Source organism: Stegodyphus dumicola, chromosome 7 (genome assembly GCF_044657685.1).
Source record: "Stegodyphus dumicola isolate Sdum_Otavi_A_Nest chromosome 7, ASM4465768v1".
NCBI classification, from domain to species: domain Eukaryota; kingdom Metazoa; phylum Arthropoda; class Arachnida; order Araneae; family Eresidae; genus Stegodyphus; species Stegodyphus dumicola.
In genome coordinates, this window is record NC_140774.1 from 140,956,515 (window position 1) to 140,980,171 (window position 23,657).

The following is a 23,657-nucleotide window of genomic DNA, read 5'->3' on the forward strand; positions in this document are numbered from 1 at the left end:
CTGCTTTTAAATTTCTTAATTTGTTAAATTATAACAGAATAAATTTGAATGAAAAAAATGAAATATCCCCACTTTGTTGAACGACAACTTACTGATGCTTGGAAGATAATATTTTAATTCGGATAGAGGCAACACATATTTCTCTTAAATCCCTGAATGTTTATTAAATTCGTTTAACGTTTTGGCGAGTGGTAACACACTTCTTTTAAATTGCCGAGTATTTTGATTAATTTTGTAACAGAAATATCTTGCACTTTGCAAAGTGGCAACGCAAAGCTTTTATATCCCTGAGTTTTCAACCAAAAGTTCGATAAATTAGCGTAAAATATATGTATGCTAGTAAATCCCGATTCTTCAATGAATCAAATAATACTTTAAATGAAAATCACCAGCAAACGTACCTGTGTCGTGTAAAACGTCCAATCCTTGTTTTCAGTCCCCTAATGATTTGTCTCGAATGCCTTTACTGATAACTGATACTAATGCTAACCCTAACTAATGCTTAACCTTTTCGCGACGGCGCACCTTTGTTTAAGATGCTCGTGCGGGACGAAAGAGAATCGAAGGTAGTCACCGTACAGGACGGAGGTTTTGCATCGCTAAGCCTAATTTTAAAACAAAAATGAGAAAAACAAAAGTTTCGCTTCTAGCATCGTAATTTTTGGTATCATTTTAGATTATTACTTGAGCTCTTATATATGTTAAAATTAGCCCTTAAAACATTTTTTCTTTATTTTACACGAAAATAGACTTAACCCCTTCGCGCCGACTGTCACGTATACGTGCCAGCAACGAACGCACTTATCTACCGGCCGACACGCAGGCGTGCCAGAGAAAAGTTGCGTTTTCTACCGAATGTCACGTATTTGTGCCAGTACCTTGGAACGTTTTTCAAACTATAATTTATGCCACAAGATGGCACTGTATGTCCATATGGTTTCAGATACATGTACATTAGACATTCTACTCGAAATGAGAGAAGCATGACTCACGTACACGTGTTTTTTATTATATAAACAAACGGGGAACTAAATGTTTCCGAATGGCGTGATTTATGACGTCTCTTTAAATTGCACTTTATTCGTACGTGGTAGTTGTTTATTGTAAGTAGAAGTTTTATATGCGCTAAAGCGTCGAGTATTTCGGTTTACAGTTCAGTTTTTAGAAAATAATTAGATCTTGTTAGACGTGAATTCTTTCTGTTTTTACCGTTTCAATGTCGAAGCGTCGAAAATGTTTAACAGAGCATGAAATAGCAGAAATGATGCAAAATATTTCAGATATTGATTCTGAAATTCTGATATTCTGATATTGATTCTGAAAGATTAACTGAAAGACATTTTCCAAAACTTTGTTCAGAAGAGACTGATAAGAAAATGAGACGACGGTGCTTCCTTTGTTCACATTCCCGGAAAAATCCTCCAAAACGGCAAATGAGTTATTACGAGTTCAAGGAATGTAACGTAGGACTGTGTGTAGATCCCTGTTTTAAAATTTTTCATACGAAATGTGAATTTTAAGTAATATATTTAGTTTTCAGATATATAATGTTAAAAGTAATAAAATGGTGAGTAATTAAAATAAAATGTGTAAAATATGCATTTAAACAAGAAATAAGGTAATTAAAGTATATATATATAAATTTCTATAAAGCATAAGCCGTTTAAATACTCTATAGAGCATTATTAAACAATGCGTTGATACTTCGGAAATTTCATGGATTTAGGCTTATTAGTAAAAAAGCCCTCGGCCCTGGAGAGACGCTCGGGGAAGACACTGCCGGCCTCCGCGATAAGCGCGCGTTTTCGCTACCCGGCTCGAAGGGGTTAAAAAATTGCTTATCTTCTAAAATAATTTTCGGAAGCGCTATTCAAATTATTCCAAAGTTTTAATTGATAAAATCCATCAATACACTTTAAAATTAATAAAAAGAACACAATAAACTTTTTAATTGACAGTACTAAATTTACTTTTGAAAAGCACGTATTTGTCCTATGAAATGATTGTTAATAAGAACGTCTCGCATGTGTACCCATGGTGTAGTGGTTATCACATCCGCCTAACACGCGGAAGGTCCCAGGTTCGAAACCTGGTGGGTACAATCTCAACTTTTTATTTGACAATACTAAATTTATTTTTGAAAAGAAATATTTATACTATGAAATGATTGTTAATAAGAACATCTCGCATGTGTACCCATGGTGTAGTGGTTATCACATCCGCCTAACACGCGGAAGGTCCCAGGTTCGAAACCTGGTGGGTACAGCCCTAAGTTTCTAAATGACAGTGCTAATTTTTCTTTTGAAAAACAAGTATTTATATTTTGAACTGATTGTGTACAATAGAGCATTAATTTAATTTATAGAAAGCAAGTGTTTATATTTTTAACTGACTGGGGATACATCTAACACGTGCACTCATGATGTAGTGGTTATCACATCCGCTTAACACACGGAAAGTCCCATGTTCGGAATGTGGTGGGTGCAACTCTAATTTTTTTTTAATAATTTTTAGAGTGTTCCTCAGATTTTCGCGCACAAGCCGTTATCATTTAAACTCACCGTAGATATGAAGTTAATAAACTTATATAAAGAAATGACTTCGAAATTTGAAAATGCACTTACGTTTATATAAAATTTCAGATTTACCTCTTTTAATGCGAGTTTGAACTAATGAAATTAGTTTTATTGTCCTTTCCGTTAACCGTCGATATCCGGTTTCATCGATATTCTAGCTAGAATTTGTTATAAGATAGATCTGAGAAGTATATAATTTTTTAAGCTGCTTGCATATCGCCAGTCAACAGTAACTGAAGAAGCCTAAACGACAAGTGTGCTGTCAGTCATCAGTCACCGAAGCTATCCGAACTGTCAGCCATCGGTGACTGACTTCACACTTGACGTGTTAATATCGTAAATAATAAAGACTGGCCCAATTGCATATAAAAATACCAGATAAGCGTGTAGAAATTAATCGAGGTAATATTTTAAAATCGATAAGTTAGAGGATTTTAAGAAGCATTTAAGCAATTTTTGTGCCAAAACTCGCAAATGAATTTCGGAAAAAAATTGTATTAAACTACCACAACTTTTTTTTTTTAAAAAAAATTATCTCTTATCAAATAAATTTTTGTGAAGTTTTTAAAAACTTACTTTAGGGACCAAGTTCTTAAACACTGAAAATAAATTAATTTGTTTAATTTTTCACATCCATGGGCAAATACCGCATTGAATAAAATATTAATAACTGAAAATTCCTGTAATATACAGATACACATGATAATAATGTTCGTAATAATTAATGTTACATACAATCTGAAGTACCCGACGTTGCTTGTGGTTTACGCAGAGTGAAAAGGCTTCATTTATGGGAATGGGGAAAGTTTTTCGAGATTTCACGTAAACAGCAATGTTCTGGTTCAAGATGAATTCTATAAAATTTTACCAGGCTTCAACTGTATTGTTGTAGAACTAACTGCACGGCTCCCTGTAATGGTTTTAGTAAGAACTGATACTTGCTTTGTTATCGGTTATGTCGTTTTAGTCCAAAGGGGCAATTTGTTCCCCAGAAGGACTCTTAATTTTGTTTTGGGATTTTCGTTGGTTCATTGAAAATGTCGGTTCACTTTTCAAATTATTGCCACCAAATATTAGAGTCCTTAATTATATTTAAAGAAATTACATGATGAAGAATCTGCATGAATGTATATATGATTGCATTGTGCTAAGGCAACGGTAGTTAGAGCCATTAAATTTTGAATATCGTACGTTTCCACCTGAATATGGCATCTGAAAGCCCAAATTTGGAATCTGTTTTTTATCGATTTCATATTTTGTAACACTTTAACGAATTTTTGATTAACAAACTCAACGATTTCAAAGCGAGCAATGGCAGCACTGTATGGGGGGGGGAAATTTCCTGCGCACGAGACTGTGTAGTGGAAATTCTAAAGATATGCTCATTTTAAAATTATTTTGCGTTATTGTTGTTGAACTGAATTTTATGGTTTTAGTGAGAAGAATATGATATTTAATATATTAAGGTAATACAGAAATCGTTAAAAACGCCCCTTTGGCGTACAGAATTTTCCTTAATTCTGTATTTTTTTTTTTTAATTTCTCCCTCCTCCGGAAATGAGCTTTCCGAAAATCTTCGTCCATCTCTACCACTTTCTTCTCCGTTTCTGAAAGATTCGTAAAAAAAGGGATTTTAGAGAAGCCCTTTAATCTTCTACAAAAATCTTCTACAGTCTACACTGTTCTCATCAGGAAAAACATAAGAACATGGCGCCATCTACCAGTGTTAGTAAGAACTAAAAAAGGGAACGCAAGTTTGATGTGACTGTTGAGGTTAGTAATCCGATTTCAAATTTGAAACTATGTAGAAAGCATTAATTTTTATATTCGTTAAAAAATTAAAAATTTTTCACTTAGCATTATGATTTTCACTGATAGCGAAAACTCAACAACGGCGACCTGAACCTACAATGAATGTCAAATTCTTTGAGTATTGACTCCGTAGGGTGATTTTCCGAAATCTTTTAATTTCTTAGAAATTTCTTCGAAATCTTATAAATCTTAATAACTTCCTTTGGTTATGAATGTGAACTTCGCAAAATTTCTTCAAGATCGTGATAAATCGTAATCTTTCTCTAAATTACGCGCACACAAACAAACAAACGGACACTCTTCTTTCTATATATAGAGGAAGATGATTTTAATGAAATCTGTTAGTGTAATTTTTTATATAGAAATTAATAACAATTTAAATGAACTTTTGCTTACTGCTTTTAAATTTCTTAATTTGTTAAATTATAACAGAATAAATTTGAATGAAAAAAATGAAATATCCCCACTTTGTTGAACGACAACTTACTGATGCTTGGAAGATAATATTTTAATTCGGATAGAGGCAACACATATTTCTCTTAAATCCCTGAATGTTTATTAAATTCGTTTAACGTTTTGGCGAGTGGTAACACACTTCTTTTAAATTGCCGAGTATTTTGATTAATTTTGTAACAGAAATATCTTGCACTTTGCAAAGTGGCAACGCAAAGCTTTTATATCCCTGAGTTTTCAACCAAAAGTTCGATAAATTAGCGTAAAATATATGTATGCTAGTAAATCCCGATTCTTCAATGAATCAAATAATACTTTAAATGAAAATCACCAGCAAACGTACCTGTGTCGTGTAAAACGTCCAATCCTTGTTTTCAGTCCCCTAATGATTTGTCTCGAATGCCTTTACTGATAACTGATACTAATGCTAACCCTAACTAATGCTTAACCTTTTCGCGACGGCGCACCTTTGTTTAAGATGCTCGTGCGGGACGAAAGAGAATCGAAGGTAGTCACCGTACAGGACGGAGGTTTTGCATCGCTAAGCCTAATTTTAAAACAAAAATGAGAAAAACAAAAGTTTCGCTTCTAGCATCGTAATTTTTGGTATCATTTTAGATTATTACTTGAGCTCTTATATATGTTAAAATTAGCCCTTAAAACATTTTTTCTTTATTTTACACGAAAATAGACTTAACCCCTTCGCGCCGACTGTCACGTATACGTGCCAGCAACGAACGCACTTATCTACCGGCCGACACGCAGGCGTGCCAGAGAAAAGTTGCGTTTTCTACCGAATGTCACGTATTTGTGCCAGTACCTTGGAACGTTTTTCAAACTATAATTTATGCCACAAGATGGCACTGTATGTCCATATGGTTTCAGATACATGTACATTAGACATTCTACTCGAAATGAGAGAAGCATGACTCACGTACACGTGTTTTTTATTATATAAACAAACGGGGAACTAAATGTTTCCGAATGGCGTGATTTATGACGTCTCTTTAAATTGCACTTTATTCGTACGTGGTAGTTGTTTATTGTAAGTAGAAGTTTTATATGCGCTAAAGCGTCGAGTATTTCGGTTTACAGTTCAGTTTTTAGAAAATAATTAGATCTTGTTAGACGTGAATTCTTTCTGTTTTTACCGTTTCAATGTCGAAGCGTCGAAAATGTTTAACAGAGCATGAAATAGCAGAAATGATGCAAAATATTTCAGATATTGATTCTGAAATTCTGATATTCTGATATTGATTCTGAAAGATTAACTGAAAGACATTTTCCAAAACTTTGTTCAGAAGAGACTGATAAGAAAATGAGACGACGGTGCTTCCTTTGTTCACATTCCCGGAAAAATCCTCCAAAACGGCAAATGAGTTATTACGAGTTCAAGGAATGTAACGTAGGACTGTGTGTAGATCCCTGTTTTAAAATTTTTCATACGAAATGAGAATTTTAAGTAATATATTTAGTTTTCAGATATATAATGTTAAAAGTAATAAAATGGTGAGTAATTAAAATAAAATGTGTAAAATATGCATTTAAACAAGAAATAAGGTAATTAAAGTATATATATATAAATTTCTATAAAGCATAAGCCGTTTAAATACTCTATAGAGCATTATTAAACAATGCGTTGATACTTCGGAAATTTCATGGATTTAGGCTTATTAGTAAAAAAGCCCTCGGCCCTGGAGAGACGCTCGGGGAAGACACTGCCGGCCTCCGCGATAAGCGCGCGTTTTCGCTACCCGGCTCGAAGGGGTTAAAAAATTGCTTATCTTCTAAAATAATTTTCGGAAGCGCTATTCAAATTATTCCAAAGTTTTAATTGATAAAATCCATCAATACACTTTAAAATTAATAAAAAGAACACAATAAACTTTTTAATTGACAGTACTAAATTTACTTTTGAAAAGCACGTATTTGTCCTATGAAATGATTGTTAATAAGAACGTCTCTCATGTGTACCCATGGTGTAGTGGTTATCACATCCGCCTAACACGCGGAAGGTCCCAGGTTCGAAACCTGGTGGGTACAATCTCAACTTTTTATTTGACAATACTAAATTTATTTTTGAAAAGAAATATTTATACTATGAAATGATTGTTAATAAGAACATCTCGCATGTGTACCCATGGTGTAGTGGTTATCACATCCGCCTAACACGCGGAAGGTCCCAGGTTCGAAACCTGGTGGGTACAGCCCTAAGTTTCTAAATGACAGTGCTAATTTTTCTTTTGAAAAACAAGTATTTATATTTTGAACTGATTGTGTACAATAGAGCATTAATTTAATTTATAGAAAGCAAGTGTTTATATTTTTAACTGACTGGGGATACATCTAACACGTGCACTCATGATGTAGTGGTTATCACATCCGCTTAACACACGGAAAGTCCCATGTTCGGAATGTGGTGGGTGCAACTCTAATTTTTTTTTAATAATTTTTAGAGTGTTCCTCAGATTTTCGCGCACAAGCCGTTATCATTTAAACTCACCGTAGATATGAAGTTAATAAACTTATATAAAGAAATGACTTCGAAATTTGAAAATGCACTTACGTTTATATAAAATTTCAGATTTACCTCTTTTAATGCGAGTTTGAACTAATGAAATTAGTTTTATTGTCCTTTCCGTTAACCGTCGATATCCGGTTTCATCGATATTCTAGCTAGAATTTGTTATAAGATAGATCTGAGAAGTATATAATTTTTTAAGCTGCTTGCATATCGCCAGTCACAGTAACTGAAGAAGCCTAAACGACAAGTGTGCTGTCAGTCATCAGTCACCGAAGCTATCCGAACTGTCAGCCATCGGTGACTGACTTCACACTTGACGTGTTAATATCGTAAATAATAAAGACTGGCCCAATTGCATATAAAAATACCAGATAAGCGTGTAGAAATTAATCGAGGTAATATTTTAAAATCGATAAGTTAGAGGATTTTAAGAAGCATTTAAGCAATTTTTGTGCCAAAACTCGCAAATGAATTTCGGAAAAAAATTCTATTAAACTACCACAACTTTTTTTTTTTTTTAAAAAAATTATCTCTTATCAAATAAATTTTTGTGAAGTTTTTAAAAACTTACTTTAGGGACCAAGTTCTTAAACACTGAAAATAAATTAATTTGTTTAATTTTTCACATCCATGGGCAAATACCGCATTGAATAAAATATTAATAACTGAAAATTCCTGTAATATACAGATACACATGATAATAATGTTCGTAATAATTAATGTTACATACAATCTGAAGTACCCGACGTTGCTTGTGGTTTACGCAGAGTGAAAAGGCTTCATTTATGGGAATGGGGAAAGTTTTTCGAGATTTCACGTAAACAGCAATGTTCTGGTTCAAGATGAATTCTATAAAATTTTACCAGGCTTCAACTGTATTGTTGTAGAACTAACTGCACGGCTCCCTGTAATGGTTTTAGTAAGAACTGATACTTGCTTTGTTATCGGTTATGTCGTTTTAGTCTAAAGGCGCAATTTGTTCCCCAGAAGGACAAAGGGTTTTGTTTAGTCCAAAGGGGCAATTTGTTCCCAGAGAATTTTGTTTTGGGATTTTCGTTGGTTCATTGAAAATGTCGGTTCACTTTTCAAATTATTGCCACCAAATATTAGAGTCCTTAATATTATTTAAAGAAATTACATGATGAAGAATCTGCATGAATGTATATATGATTGCATTGTGCTAAGGCAACGGTAGTTAGAGCCATTAAATTTTGAATATCGTACGTTTCCACCTGAATATGGCATCTGAAAGCCCAAATTTGGAATCTGTTTTTTATCGATTTCATATTTTGTAACACTTTAACGAATTTTTGATTAACAAACTCAACGATTTCAAAGCGAGCAATGGCAGCACTGTATGGGGGGGGGGAAATTTCCTGCGCACGAGACTGTGTAGTGGAAATTCTAAAGATATGCTCATTTTAAAATTATTTTGCGTTATTGTTGTTGAACTGAATTTTATGGTTTTAGTGAGAAGAATATGATATTTAATATATTAAGGTAATACAGAAATCGTTAAAAACGCCCCTTTGGCGTACAGAATTTTCCTTAATTCTGTATTTTTTTTTTTTAATTTCTCCCTCCTCCGGAAATGAGCTTTCCGAAAATCTTCGTCCATCTCTACCACTTTCTTCTCCGTTTCTGAAAGATTCGTAAAAAAAGGGATTTTAGAGAAGCCCTTTAATCTTCTACAAAAATCTTCTACAGTCTACACTGTTCTCATCAGGAAAAACATAAGAACATGGCGCCATCTACCAGTGTTAGTAAGAACTAAAAAAGGGAACGCAAGTTTGATGTGACTGTTGAGGTTAGTGATGCGATTTCAAATTTGAAACTATGTAGAAAGCATTAATTTTTATATTCGTTAAAAAATTAAAAATTTTTCACTTAGCATTATGATTTTCACTGATAGCGAAATCTCAACAACGGCGACCTGAACCTACAATGAATGTCAAATTCTTTGAGTATTGACTCCGTAGGGTGATTTTCCGAAATCTTTTAATTTCTTAGAAATTTCATCGAAATCTTATAAATCTTAATAACTTCCTTTGGTTATGAATGTGAACTTCGCAAAATTTCTTCAAGATCGTGATAAATCGTAATCTTTCTCTAAATTACGCGCACACAAACAAGCAAACGGACACTCTTCTTTCTATATATAGAGGAAGATGATTTTAATGAAATCTGTTAGTGTAATTTTTTATATAGAAATTAATAACAATTTAAATGAACTTTTGCTTACTGCTTTTAAATTTCTTAATTTGTTAAATTATAACAGAATAAATTTGAATGAAAAAAATGAAATATCCCCACTTTGTTGAACGACAACTTACTGATGCTTGGAAGATAATATTTTAATTCGGATAGAGGCAACACATATTTCTCTTAAATCCCTGAATGTTTATTAAATTCGTTTAACGTTTTGGCGAGTGGTAACACACTTCTTTTAAATTGCCGAGTATTTTGATTAATTTTGTAACAGAAATATCTTGCACTTTGCAAAGTGGCAACGCAAAGCTTTTATATCCCTGAGTTTTCAACCAAAAGTTCGATAAATTAGCGTAAAATATATGTATGCTAGTAAATCCCGATTCTTCAATGAATCAAATAATACTTTAAATGAAAATCACCAGCAAACGTACCTGTGTCGTGTAAAACGTCCAATCCTTGTTTTCAGTCCCCTAATGATTTGTCTCGAATGCCTTTACTGATAACTGATACTAATGCTAACCCTAACTAATGCTTAACCTTTTCGCGACGGCGCACCTTTGTTTAAGATGCTCGTGCGGGACGAAAGAGAATCGAAGGTAGTCACCGTACAGGACGGAGGTTTTGCATCGCTAAGCCTAATTTTAAAACAAAAATGAGAAAAACAAAAGTTTCGCTTCTAGCATCGTAATTTTTGGTATCATTTTAGATTATTACTTGAGCTCTTATATATGTTAAAATTAGCCCTTAAAACATTTTTTCTTTATTTTACACGAAAATAGACGTAACCCCTTCGCGCCGACTGTCACGTATACGTGCCAGCAACGAACGCACTTATCTACCGGCCGACACGCAGGCGTGCCAGAGAAAAGTTGCGTTTTCTACCGAATGTCACGTATTTGTGCCAGTACCTTGGAACGTTTTTCAAACTATAATTTATGCCACAAGATGGCACTGTATGTCCATATGGTTTCAGATACATGTACATTAGACATTCTACTCGAAATGAGAGAAGCATGACTCACGTACACGTGTTTTTTATTATATAAACAAACGGGGAACTAAATGTTTCCGAATGGCGTGATTTATGACGTCTCTTTAAATTGCACTTTATTCGTACGTGGTAGTTGTTTATTGTAAGTAGAAGTTTTATATGCGCTAAAGCGTCGAGTATTTCGGTTTACAGTTCAGTTTTTAGAAAATAATTAGATCTTGTTAGACGTGAATTCTTTCTGTTTTTACCGTTTCAATGTCGAAGCGTCGAAAATGTTTAACAGAGCATGAAATAGCAGAAATGATGCAAAATATTTCAGATATTGATTCTGAAATTCTGATATTCTGATATTGATTCTGAAAGATTAACTGAAAGACATTTTCCAAAACTTTGTTCAGAAGAGACTGATAAGAAAATGAGACGACGGTGCTTCCTTTGTTCACATTCCCGGAAAAATCCTCCAAAACGGCAAATGAGTTATTACGAGTTCAAGGAATGTAACGTAGGACTGTGTGTAGATCCCTGTTTTAAAATTTTTCATACGAAATGAGAATTTTAAGTAATATATTTAGTTTTCAGATATATAATGTTAAAAGTAATAAAATGGTGAGTAATTAAAATAAAATGTGTAAAATATGCATTTAAACAAGAAATAAGGTAATTAAAGTATATATATATAAATTTCTATAAAGCATAAGCCGTTTAAATACTCTATAGAGCATTATTAAACAATGCGTTGATACTTCGGAAATTTCATGGATTTAGGCTTAGTAGTAAAAAAGCCCTCGGCCCTGGAGAGACGCTCGGGGAAGACACTGCCGGCCTCCGCGATAAGCGCGCGTTTTCGCTACCCGGCTCGAAGGGGTTAAAAAATGGCTTATCTTCTAAAATAATTTTCGGAAGCGCTATTCAAATTATTCCAAAGTTTTAATTGATAAAATCCATCAATACAGTTTAAAATTAATAAAAAGAACACAATAAACCTTTTAATTGACAGTACTAAATTTACTTTTGAAAAGCACGTATTTGTCCTATGAAATGATTGTTAATAAGAACGCCTCGCATGTGTACCCATGGTGTAGTGGTTATCACATCCGCCTAACACGCGGAAGGTCCCAGGTTCGAAACCTGGTGGGTACAGCCCTAAGTTTCTAAATGACAGTGCTAATTTTTCTTTTGAAAAACAAGTATTTATATTTTGAACTGATTGTGTACAATAGAGCATTAATTTAATTTATAAAAAGCAAGTGTTTATATTTTTAACTGACTGGGGATACATCTAACACGTGCACTCATGATGTAGTGGTTATCACATCCGCTTAACACACGGAAAGTCCCATGTTCGGAATGTGGTGGGTGCAACTCTAATTTTTTTTTAATAATTTTTAGAGTGTTCCTCAGATTTTCGCGCACAAGCCGTTATCATTTAAACTCACCGTAGATATGAAGTTAATAAACTTATATAAAGAAATGACTTCGAAATTTGAAAATGCACTTACGTTTATATAAAATTTCAGATTTACCTCTTTTAATGCGAGTTTGAACTAATGAAATTAGTTTTATTGTCCTTTCCGTTAACCGTCGATATCCGGTTTCATCGATATTCTAGCTAGAATTTGTTATAAGATAGATCTGAGAAGTATATAATTTTTTAAGCTGCTTGCATATCGCCAGTCAACAGTAACTGAAGAAGCCTAAACGACAAGTGTGCTGTCAGTCATCAGTCACCGAAGCTATCCGAACTGTCAGCCATCGGTGACTGACTTCACACTTGACGTGTTAATATCGTAAATAATAAAGACTGGCCCAATTGCATATAAAAATACCAGATAAGCGTGTAGAAATTAATCGAGGTAATATTTTAAAATCGATAAGTTAGAGGATTTTAAGAAGCATTTAAGCAATTGTTGTGCCAAAACTCGCAAATGAATTTCGGAAAAAAATTCTATTAAACTACCACAACTTTTTTTTTAAAAAAAAATTATCTCTTATCAAATAAATTTTTGTGAAGTTTTTAAAAACTTACTTTAGGGACCAAGTTCTTAAACACTGAAAATAAATTAATTTGTTTAATTTTTCACATCCATGGGAAAATACCGCATTGAATAAAATATTAATAACTGAAAATTCCTGTAATATACAGATACACATGATAATAATGTTCGTAATAATTAATGTTACATACAATCTGAAGTACCCGACGTTGCTTGTGGTTTACGCAGAGTGAAAAGGCTTCATTTATGGGAATGGGGAAAGTTTTTCGAGATTTCACGTAAACAGCAATGTTCTGGTTCAAGATGAATTCTATAAAATTTTACCAGGCTTCAACTGTATTGTTGTAGAACTAACTGCACGGCTCCCTGTAATGGTTTTAGTAAGAACTGATACTTGCTTTGTTATCGGTTATGTCGTTTTAGTCCAAAGGGGCAATTTGTTCCCCAGAAGGACTCTTAATTTTGTTTTGGGATTTTCGTTGGTTCATTGAAAATGTCGGTTCACTTTTCAAATTATTGCCACCAAATATTAGAGCCCTTAATTATATTTAAAGAAATTACATGATGAAGAATCTGCATGAATGTATATATGATTGCATTGTGCTAAGGCAACGGTAGTTAGAGCCATTAAATTTTGAATATCGTACGTTTCCACCTGAATATGGCATCTGAAAGCCCAAATTTGGAATCTGTTTTTTATCGATTTCATATTTTGTAACACTTTAACGAATTTTTGATTAACAAACTCAACGATTTCAAAGCGAGCAATGGCAGCACTGTATGGGGGGGGGGAAATTTCCTGCGCACGAGACTGTGTAGTGGAAATTCTAAAGATATGCTCATTTTAAAATTATTTTGCGTTATTGTTGTTGAACTGAATTTTATGGTTTTAGTGAGAAGAATATGATATTTAATATATTAAGGTAATACAGAAATCGTTAAAAACGCCCCTTTGGCGTACAGAATTTTCCTTAATTCTGTATTTTTTTTTTTTAATTTCTCCCTCCTCCGGAAATGAGCTTTCCGAAAATCTTCGTCCATCTCTACCACTTTCTTCTCCGTTTCTGAAAGATTCGTAAAAAAAGGGATTTTAGAGAAGCCCTTTAATCTTCTACAAAAATCTTCTACAGTCTACACTGTTCTCATCAGGAAAAACATAAGAACATGGCGCCATCTACCAGTGTTAGTAAGAACTAAAAAAGGGAACGCAAGTTTGATGTGACTGTTGAGGTTAGTAATGCGATTTCAAATTTGAAACTATGTAGAAAGCATTAATTTTTATATTCGTTAAAAAATTAAAAATTTTTCACTTAGCATTATGATTTTCACTGATAGCGAAAACTCAACAACGGCGACCTGAACCTACAATGAATGTCAAATTCTTTGAGTATTGACTCCGTAGGGTGATTTTCCGAAATCTTTTAATTTCTTAGAAATTTCTTCGAAATCTTATAAATCTTAATAACTTCCTTTGGTTATGAATGTGAACTTCGCAAAATTTCTTCAAGATCGTGATAAATCGTAATCTTTCTCTAAATTACGCGCACACAAACAAACAAACGGACACTCTTCTTTCTATATATAGAGGAAGATGATTTTAATGAAATCTGTTAGTGTAATTTTTTATATAGAAATTAATAACAATTTAAATGAACTTTTGCTTACTGCTTTTAAATTTCTTAATTTGTTAAATTATAACAGAATAAATTTGAATGAAAAAAATGAAATATCCCCACTTTGTTGAACGACAACTTACTGATGCTTGGAAGATAATATTTTAATTCGGATAGAGGCAACACATATTTCTCTTAAATCCCTGAATGTTTATTAAATTCGTTTAACGTTTTGGCGAGTGGTAACACACTTCTTTTAAATTGCCGAGTATTTTGATTAATTTTGTAACAGAAATATCTTGCACTTTGCAAAGTGGCAACGCAAAGCTTTTATATCCCTGAGTTTTCAACCAAAAGTTCGATAAATTAGCGTAAAATATATGTATGCTAGTAAATCCCGATTCTTCAATGAATCAAATAATACTTTAAATGAAAATCACCAGCAAACGTACCTGTGTCGTGTAAAACGTCCAATCCTTGTTTTCAGTCCCCTAATGATTTGTCTCGAATGCCTTTACTGATAACTGATACTAATGCTAACCCTAACTAATGCTTAACCTTTTCGCGACGGCGCACCTTTGTTTAAGATGCTCGTGCGGGACGAAAGAGAATCGAAGGTAGTCACCGTACAGGACGGAGGTTTTGCATCGCTAAGCCTAATTTTAAAACAAAAATGAGAAAAACAAAAGTTTCGCTTCTAGCATCGTAATTTTTGGTATCATTTTAGATTATTACTTGAGCTCTTATATATGTTAAAATTAGCCCTTAAAACATTTTTTCTTTATTTTACACGAAAATAGACTTAACCCCTTCGCGCCGACTGTCACGTATACGTGCCAGCAACGAACGCACTTATCTACCGGCCGACACGCAGGCGTGCCAGAGAAAAGTTGCGTTTTCTACCGAATGTCACGTATTTGTGCCAGTACCTTGGAACGTTTTTCAAACTATAATTTATGCCACAAGATGGCACTGTATGTCCATATGGTTTCAGATACATGTACATTAGACATTCTACTCGAAATGAGAGAAGCATGACTCACGTACACGTGTTTTTTATTATATAAACAAACGGGGAACTAAATGTTTCCGAATGGCGTGATTTATGACGTCTCTTTAAATTGCACTTTATTCGTACGTGGTAGTTGTTTATTGTAAGTAGAAGTTTTATATGCGCTAATGCGTCGAGTATTTCGGTTTACAGTTCAGTTTTTAGAAAATAATTAGATCTTGTTAGACGTGAATTCTTTCTGTTTTTACCGTTTCAATGTCGAAGCGTCGAAAATGTTTAACAGAGCATGAAATAGCAGAAATGATGCAAAATATTTCAGATATTGATTCTGAAATTCTGATATTCTGATATTGATTCTGAAAGATTAACTGAAAGACATTTTCCAAAACTTTGTTCAGAAGAGACTGATAAGAAAATGAGACGACGGTGCTTCCTTTGTTCACATTCCCGGAAAAATCCTCCAAAACGGCAAATGAGTTATTACGAGTTCAAGGAATGTAACGTAGGACTGTGTGTAGATCCCTGTTTTAAAATTTTTCATACGAAATGAGAATTTTAAGTAATAAATTTAGTTTTCAGATATATAATGTTAAAAGTAATAAAATGGTGAGTAATTAAAATAAAATGTGTAAAATATGCATTTAAACAAGAAATAAGGTAATTAAAGTATATATATATAAATTTCTATAAAGCATAAGCCGTTTAAATACTCTATAGAGCATTATTAAACAATGCGTTGATACTTCGGAAATTTCATGGATTTAGGCTTAGTAGTAAAAAAGCCCTCGGCCCTGGAGAGACGCTCGGGGAAGACACTGCCGGCCTCCGCGATAAGCGCGCGTTTTCGCTACCCGGCTCGAAGGGGTTAAAAAATGGCTTATCTTCTAAAATAATTTTCGGAAGCGCTATTCAAATTATTCCAAAGTTTTAATTGATAAAATCCATCAATACAGTTTAAAATTAATAAAAAGAACACAATAAACCTTTTAATTGACAGTACTAAATTTACTTTTGAAAAGCACGTATTTGTCCTATGAAATGATTGTTAATAAGAACGTCTCGCATGTGTACCCATGGTGTAGTGGTTATCACATCCGCCTAACACGCGGAAGGTCCCAGGTTCGAAACCTGGTGGGTACAGCCCTAAGTTTCTAAATGACAGTGCTAATTTTTCTTTTGAAAAACAAGTATTTATATTTTGAACTGATTGTGTACAATAGAGCATTAATTTAATTTATAAAAAGCAAGTGTTTATATTTTTAACTGACTGGGGATACATCTAACACGTGCACTCATGATGTAGTGGTTATCACATCCGCTTAACACACGGAAAGTCCCATGTTCGGAATGTGGTGGGTGCAACTCTAATTTTTTTTTAATAATTTTTAGAGTGTTCCTCAGATTTTCGCGCACAAGCCGTTATCATTTAAACTCACCGTAGATATGAAGTTAATAAACTTATATAAAGAAATGACTTCGAAATTTGAAAATGCACTTACGTTTATATAAAATTTCAGATTTACCTCTTTTAATGCGAGTTTGAACTAATGAAATTAGTTTTATTGTCCTTTCCGTTAACCGTCGATATCCGGTTTCATCGATATTCTAGCTAGAATTTGTTATAAGATAGATCTGAGAAGTATATAATTTTTTAAGCTGCTTGCATATCGCCAGTCAACAGTAACTGAAGAAGCCTAAACGACAAGTGTGCTGTCAGTCATCAGTCACCGAAGCTATCCGAACTGTCAGCCATCGGTGACTGACTTCACACTTGACGTGTTAATATCGTAAATAATAAAGACTGGCCCAATTGCATATAAAAATACCAGATAAGCGTGTAGAAATTAATCGAGGTAATATTTTAAAATCGATAAGTTAGAGGATTTTAAGAAGCATTTAAGCAATTGTTGTGCCAAAACTCGCAAATGAATTTCGGAAAAAAATTCTATTAAACTACCACAACTTTTTTTTTTAAAAAAAATTATCTCTTATCAAATAAATTTTTGTGAAGTTTTTAAAAACTTACTTTAGGGACCAAGTTCTTAAACACTGAAAATAAATTAATTTGTTTAATTTTTCACATCCATGGGAAAATACCGCATTGAATAAAATATTAATAACTGAAAATTCCTGTAATATACAGATACACATGATAATAATGTTCGTAATAATTAATGTTACATACAATCTGAAGTACCCGACGTTGCTTGTGGTTTACGCAGAGTGAAAAGGCTTCATTTATGGGAATGGGGAAAGTTTTTCGAGATTTCACGTAAACAGCAATGTTCTGGTTCAAGATGAATTCTATAAAATTTTACCAGGCTTCAACTGTATTGTTGTAGAACTAACTGCACGGCTCCCTGTAATGGTTTTAGTAAGAACTGATACTTGCTTTGTTATCGGTTATGTCGTTTTAGTCCAAAGGGGCAATTTGTTCCCCAGAAGGACTCTTAATTTTGTTTTGGGATTTTCGTTGGTTCATTGAAAATGTCGGTTCACTTTTCAAATTATTGCCACCAAATATTAGAGCCCTTAATTATATTTAAAGAAATTACATGATGAAGAATCTGCATGAATGTATATATGATTGCATTGTGCTAAGGCAACGGTAGTTAGAGCCATTAAATTTTGAATATCGTACGTTTCCACCTGAATATGGCATCTGAAAGCCCAAATTTGGAATCTGTTTTTTATCGATTTCATATTTTGTAACACTTTAACGAATTTTTGATTAACAAACTCAACGATTTCAAAGCGAGCAATGGCAGCACTGTATGGGGGGGGGGAAATTTCCTGCGCACGAGACTGTGTAGTGGAAATTCTAAAGATATGCTCATTTTAAAATTATTTTGCGTTATTGTTGTTGAACTGAATTTTATGGTTTTAGTGAGAAGAATATGATATTTAATATATTAAGGTAATACAGAAATCGTTAAAAAACGCCCCTTTGGCGTACAGAATTTTCCTTAATTCTGTATTTTTTTTTTTTAATTTCTCCCTCCTCCGGAAATGAGCTTTCCGAAAATCTTCGTCCATCTCTACCACTTTCTCCTCCGTTTCTGAAAGATTCGTAAAAAAAGGGATTTTAGAGAAGCCCTTTAATCTTCTACAAAAATCTTCTACAGTCTACACTGTTCTCATCAGGAAAAACATAAGAACATGGCGCCATCTACCAGTGTTAGTAAGAACTAAAAAAGGGAACGCAAGTTTGATGTGACTGTTGAGGTTAGTAATCCGATTTCAAATTTGAAACTATGTAGAAAGCATTAATTTTTATATTCGTTAAAAAATTAAAAATTTTTCACTTAGCATTATGATTTTCACTGATAGCGAAAACTCAACAACGGCGACCTGAACCTACAATGAATGTCAAATTCTTTGAGTATTGACTCCGTAGGGTGATTTTCCGAAATCTTTTAATTTCTTAGAAATTTCTTCGAAATCTTATAAATCTTAATAACTTCCTTTGGTTATGAATGTGAACTTCGCAAAATTTCTTCAAGATCGTGATAAATCATAATCTTTCTCTAAATTACGCGCACACAAACAAACAAACGGACACTCTTCTTTCTATATATAGAGGAAGATGATTTTAATGAAATCTGTTAGTGTAATTTTTTATATAGAAATTAATAACAATTTAAATGAACTTTTGCTTACTGCTTTTAAATTTCTTAATTTGTTAAATTATAACAGAATAAATTTGAATGAAAAAAATGAAATATCCCCACTTTGTTGAACGACAACTTACTGATGCTTGGAAGATAATATTTTAATTCGGATAGAGGCAACACATATTTCTCTTAAATCCCTGAATGTTTATTAAATTCGTTTAACGTTTTGGCGAGTGGTAACACACTTCTTTTAAATTGCCGAGTATTTTGATTAATTTTGTAACAGAAATATCTTGCACTTTGCAAAGTGGCAACGCAAAGCTTTTATATCCCTGAGTTTTCAACCAAAAGTTCGATAAATTAGCGTAAAATATATGTATGCTAGTAAATCCCGATTCTTCAATGAATCAAATAATACTTTAAATGAAAATCACCAGCAAACGTACCTGTGTCGTGTAAAACGTCCAATCCTTGTTTTCAGTCCCCTAATGATTTGTCTCGAATGCCTTTACTGATAACTGATACTAATGCTAACCCTAACTAATGCTTAACCTTTTCGCGACGGCGCACCTTTGTTTAAGATGCTCGTGCGGGACGAAAGAGAATCGAAGGTAGTCACCGTACAGGACGGAGGTTTTGCATCGCTAAGCCTAATTTTAAAACAAAAATGAGAAAAACAAAAGTTTCGCTTCTAGCATCGTAATTTTTGGTATCATTTTAGATTATTACTTGAGCTCTTATATATGTTAAAATTAGCCCTTAAAACATTTTTTCTTTATTTTACACGAAAATAGACTTAACCCCTTCGCGCCGACTGTCACGTATACGTGCCAGCAACGAACGCACTTATCTACCGGCCGACACGCAGGCGTGCCAGAGAAAAGTTGCGTTTTCTACCGAATGTCACGTATTTGTGCCAGTACCTTGGAACGTTTTTCAAACTATAATTTATGCCACAAGATGGCACTGTATGTCCATATGGTTTCAGATACATGTACATTAGACATTCTACTCGAAATGAGAGAAGCATGACTCACGTACACGTGTTTTTTATTATATAAACAAACGGGGAACTAAATGTTTCCGAATGGCGTGATTTATGACGTCTCTTTAAATTGCACTTTATTCGTACGTGGTAGTTGTTTATTGTAAGTAGAAGTTTTATATGCGCTAATGCGTCGAGTATTTCGGTTTACAGTTCAGTTTTTAGAAAATAATTAGATCTTGTTAGACGTGAATTCTTTCTGTTTTTACCGTTTCAATGTCGAAGCGTCGAAAATGTTTAACAGAGCATGAAATAGCAGAAATGATGCAAAATATTTCAGATATTGATTCTGAAATTCTGATATTCTGATATTGATTCTGAAAGATTAACTGAAAGACATTTTCCAAAACTTTGTTCAGAAGAGACTGATAAGAAAATGAGACGACGGTGCTTCCTTTGTTCACATTCCCGGAAAAATCCTCCAAAACGGCAAATGAGTTATTACGAGTTCAAGGAATGTAACGTAGGACTGTGTGTAGATCCCTGTTTTAAAATTTTTCATACGAAATGAGAATTTTAAGTAATAAATTTAGTTTTCAGATATATAATGTTAAAAGTAATAAAATGGTGAGTAATTAAAATAAAATGTGTAAAATATGCATTTAAACAAGAAATAAGGTAATTAAAGTATATATATATAAATTTCTATAAAGCATAAGCCGTTTAAATACTCTATAGAGCATTATTAAACAATGCGTTGATACTTCGGAAATTTCATGGATTTAGGCTTAGTAGTAAAAAAGCCCTCGGCCCTGGAGAGACGCTCGGGGAAGACACTGCCGGCCTCCGCGATAAGCGCGCGTTTTCGCTACCCGGCTCGAAGGGGTTAAAAAATGGCTTATCTTCTAAAATAATTTTCGGAAGCGCTATTCAAATTATTCCAAAGTTTTAATTGATAAAATCCATCAATACAGTTTAAAATTAATAAAAAGAACACAATAAACCTTTTAATTGACAGTACTAAATTTACTTTTGAAAAGCACGTATTTGTCCTATGAAATGATTGTTAATAAGAACGTCTCGCATGTGTACCCATGGTGTAGTGGTTATCACATCCGCCTAACACGCGGAAGGTCCCAGGTTCGAAACCTGGTGGGTACAGCCCTAAGTTTCTAAATGACAGTGCTAATTTTTCTTTTGAAAAACAAGTATTTATATTTTGAACTGATTGTGTACAATAGAGCATTAATTTAATTTATAAAAAGCAAGTGTTTATATTTTTAACTGACTGGGGATACATCTAACACGTGCACTCATGATGTAGTGGTTATCACATCCGCTTAACACACGGAAAGTCCCATGTTCGGAATGTGGTGGGTGCAACTCTAATTTTTTTTTAATAATTTTTAGAGTGTTCCTCAGATTTTCGCGCACAAGCCGTTATCATTTAAACTCACCGTAGATATGAAGTTAATAAACTTATATAAAGAAATGACTTCGAAATTTGAAAATGCACTTACGTTTATATAAAATTTCAGATTTACCTCTTTTAATGCGAGTTTGAACTAATGAAATTAGTTTTATTGTCCTTTCCGTTAACCGTCGATATCCGGTTTCATCGATATTCTAGCTAGAATTTGTTATAAGATAGATCTGAGAAGTATATAATTTTTTAAGCTGCTTGCATATCGCCAGTCAACAGTAACTGAAGAAGCCTAAACGACAAGTGTGCTGTCAGTCATCAGTCACCGAAGCTATCCGAACTGTCAGCCATCGGTGACTGACTTCACACTTGACGTGTTAATATCGTAAATAATAAAGACTGGCCCAATTGCATATAAAAATACCAGATAAGCGTGTAGAAATTAATCGAGGTAATATTTTAAAATCGATAAGTTAGAGGATTTTAAGAAGCATTTAAGCAATTGTTGTGCCAAAACTCGCAAATGAATTTCGGAAAAAAATTCTATTAAACTACCACAACTTTTTTTTTTAAAAAAAATTATCTCTTATCAAATAAATTTTTGTGAAGTTTTTAAAAACTTACTTTAGGGACCAAGTTCTTAAACACTGAAAATAAATTAATTTGTTTAATTTTTCACATCCATGGGAAAATACCGCATTGAATAAAATATTAATAACTGAAAATTCCTGTAATATACAGATACACATGATAATAATGTTCGTAATAATTAATGTTACATACAATCTGAAGTACCCGACGTTGCTTGTGGTTTACGCAGAGTGAAAAGGCTTCATTTATGGGAATGGGGAAAGTTTTTCGAGATTTCACGTAAACAGCAATGTTCTGGTTCAAGATGAATTCTATAAAATTTTACCAGGCTTCAACTGTATTGTTGTAGAACTAACTGCACGGCTCCCTGTAATGGTTTTAGTAAGAACTGATACTTGCTTTGTTATCGGTTATGTCGTTTTAGTCCAAAGGGGCAATTTGTTCCCCAGAAGGACTCTTAATTTTGTTTTGGGATTTTCGTTGGTTCATTGAAAATGTCGGTTCACTTTTCAAATTATTGCCACCAAATATTAGAGCCCTTAATTATATTTAAAGAAATTACATGATGAAGAATCTGCATGAATGTATATATGATTGCATTGTGCTAAGGCAACGGTAGTTAGAGCCATTAAATTTTGAATATCGTACGTTTCCACCTGAATATGGCATCTGAAAGCCCAAATTTGGAATCTGTTTTTTATCGATTTCATATTTTGTAACACTTTAACGAATTTTTGATTAACAAACTCAACGATTTCAAAGCGAGCAATGGCAGCACTGTATGGGGGGGGGGAAATTTCCTGCGCACGAGACTGTGTAGTGGAAATTCTAAAGATATGCTCATTTTAAAATTATTTTGCGTTATTGTTGTTGAACTGAATTTTATGGTTTTAGTGAGAAGAATATGATATTTAATATATTAAGGTAATACAGAAATCGTTAAAAACGCCCCTTTGGCGTACAGAATTTTCCTTAATTCTGTATTTTTTTTTTTTAATTTCTCCCTCCTCCGGAAATGAGCTTTCCGAAAATCTTCGTCCATCTCTACCACTTTCTCCTCCGTTTCTGAAAGATTCGTAAAAAAAGGGATTTTAGAGAAGCCCTTTAATCTTCTACAAAAATCTTCTACAGTCTACACTGTTCTCATCAGGAAAAACATAAGAACATGGCGCCATCTACCAGTGTTAGTAAGAACTAAAAAAGGGAACGCAAGTTTGATGTGACTGTTGAGGTTAGTAATCCGATTTCAAATTTGAAACTATGTAGAAAGCATTAATTTTTATATTCGTTAAAAAATTAAAAATTTTTCACTTAGCATTATGATTTTCACTGATAGCGAAAACTCAACAACGGCGACCTGAACCTACAATGAATGTCAAATTCTTTGAGTATTGACTCCGTAGGGTGATTTTCCGAAATCTTTTAATTTCTTAGAAATTTCTTCGAAATCTTATAAATCTTAATAACTTCCTTTGGTTATGAATGTGAACTTCGCAAAATTTCTTCAAGATCGTGATAAATCATAATCTTTCTCTAAATTACGCGCACACAAACAAACAAACGGACACTCTTCTTTCTATATATAGAGGAAGATGATTTTAATGAAATCTGTTAGTGTAATTTTTTATATAGAAATTAATAACAATTTAAATGAACTTTTGCTTACTGCTTTTAAATTTCTTAATTTGTTAAATTATAACAGAATAAATTTGAATGAAAAAAATGAAATATCCCCACTTTGTTGAACGACAACTTACTGATGCTTGGAAGATAATATTTTAATTCGGATAGAGGCAACACATATTTCTCTTAAATCCCTGAATGTTTATTAAATTCGTTTAACGTTTTGGCGAGTGGT

The 23,657-nt window shown here is 33.3% G+C and overlaps 7 non-coding genes across 7 annotated transcripts; all 7 read left to right on the top strand.

The window, feature by feature from the left end:
- The first annotated feature begins 2,028 nt into the window (after positions 1 to 2,028).
- Positions 2,029 to 2,101, top strand: TRNAV-AAC (transfer RNA valine (anticodon AAC)). Its single transcript has one exon. It is a non-coding gene; the product is annotated as a tRNA-Val (tRNA).
- A 91-nt stretch (positions 2,102 to 2,192) lies between these two features.
- On the top strand, positions 2,193 to 2,265 carry TRNAV-AAC (transfer RNA valine (anticodon AAC)). Its single transcript has one exon. It is a non-coding gene; the product is annotated as a tRNA-Val (tRNA).
- A 4,546-nt stretch (positions 2,266 to 6,811) lies between these two features.
- On the top strand, positions 6,812 to 6,884 carry TRNAV-AAC (transfer RNA valine (anticodon AAC)). Its single transcript has one exon. It is a non-coding gene; the product is annotated as a tRNA-Val (tRNA).
- A 91-nt stretch (positions 6,885 to 6,975) lies between these two features.
- TRNAV-AAC (transfer RNA valine (anticodon AAC)) lies at positions 6,976 to 7,048 on the top strand. Its single transcript has one exon. It is a non-coding gene; the product is annotated as a tRNA-Val (tRNA).
- Positions 7,049 to 11,634: 4,586 nt separating this feature from the next.
- TRNAV-AAC (transfer RNA valine (anticodon AAC)) lies at positions 11,635 to 11,707 on the top strand. Its single transcript has one exon. It is a non-coding gene; the product is annotated as a tRNA-Val (tRNA).
- Positions 11,708 to 16,253: 4,546 nt separating this feature from the next.
- Positions 16,254 to 16,326, top strand: TRNAV-AAC (transfer RNA valine (anticodon AAC)). The gene has a single exon. It is a non-coding gene; the product is annotated as a tRNA-Val (tRNA).
- A 4,547-nt stretch (positions 16,327 to 20,873) lies between these two features.
- TRNAV-AAC (transfer RNA valine (anticodon AAC)) lies at positions 20,874 to 20,946 on the top strand. Its single transcript has one exon. It is a non-coding gene; the product is annotated as a tRNA-Val (tRNA).
- The last annotated feature ends 2,711 nt before the right edge of the window (positions 20,947 to 23,657 follow it).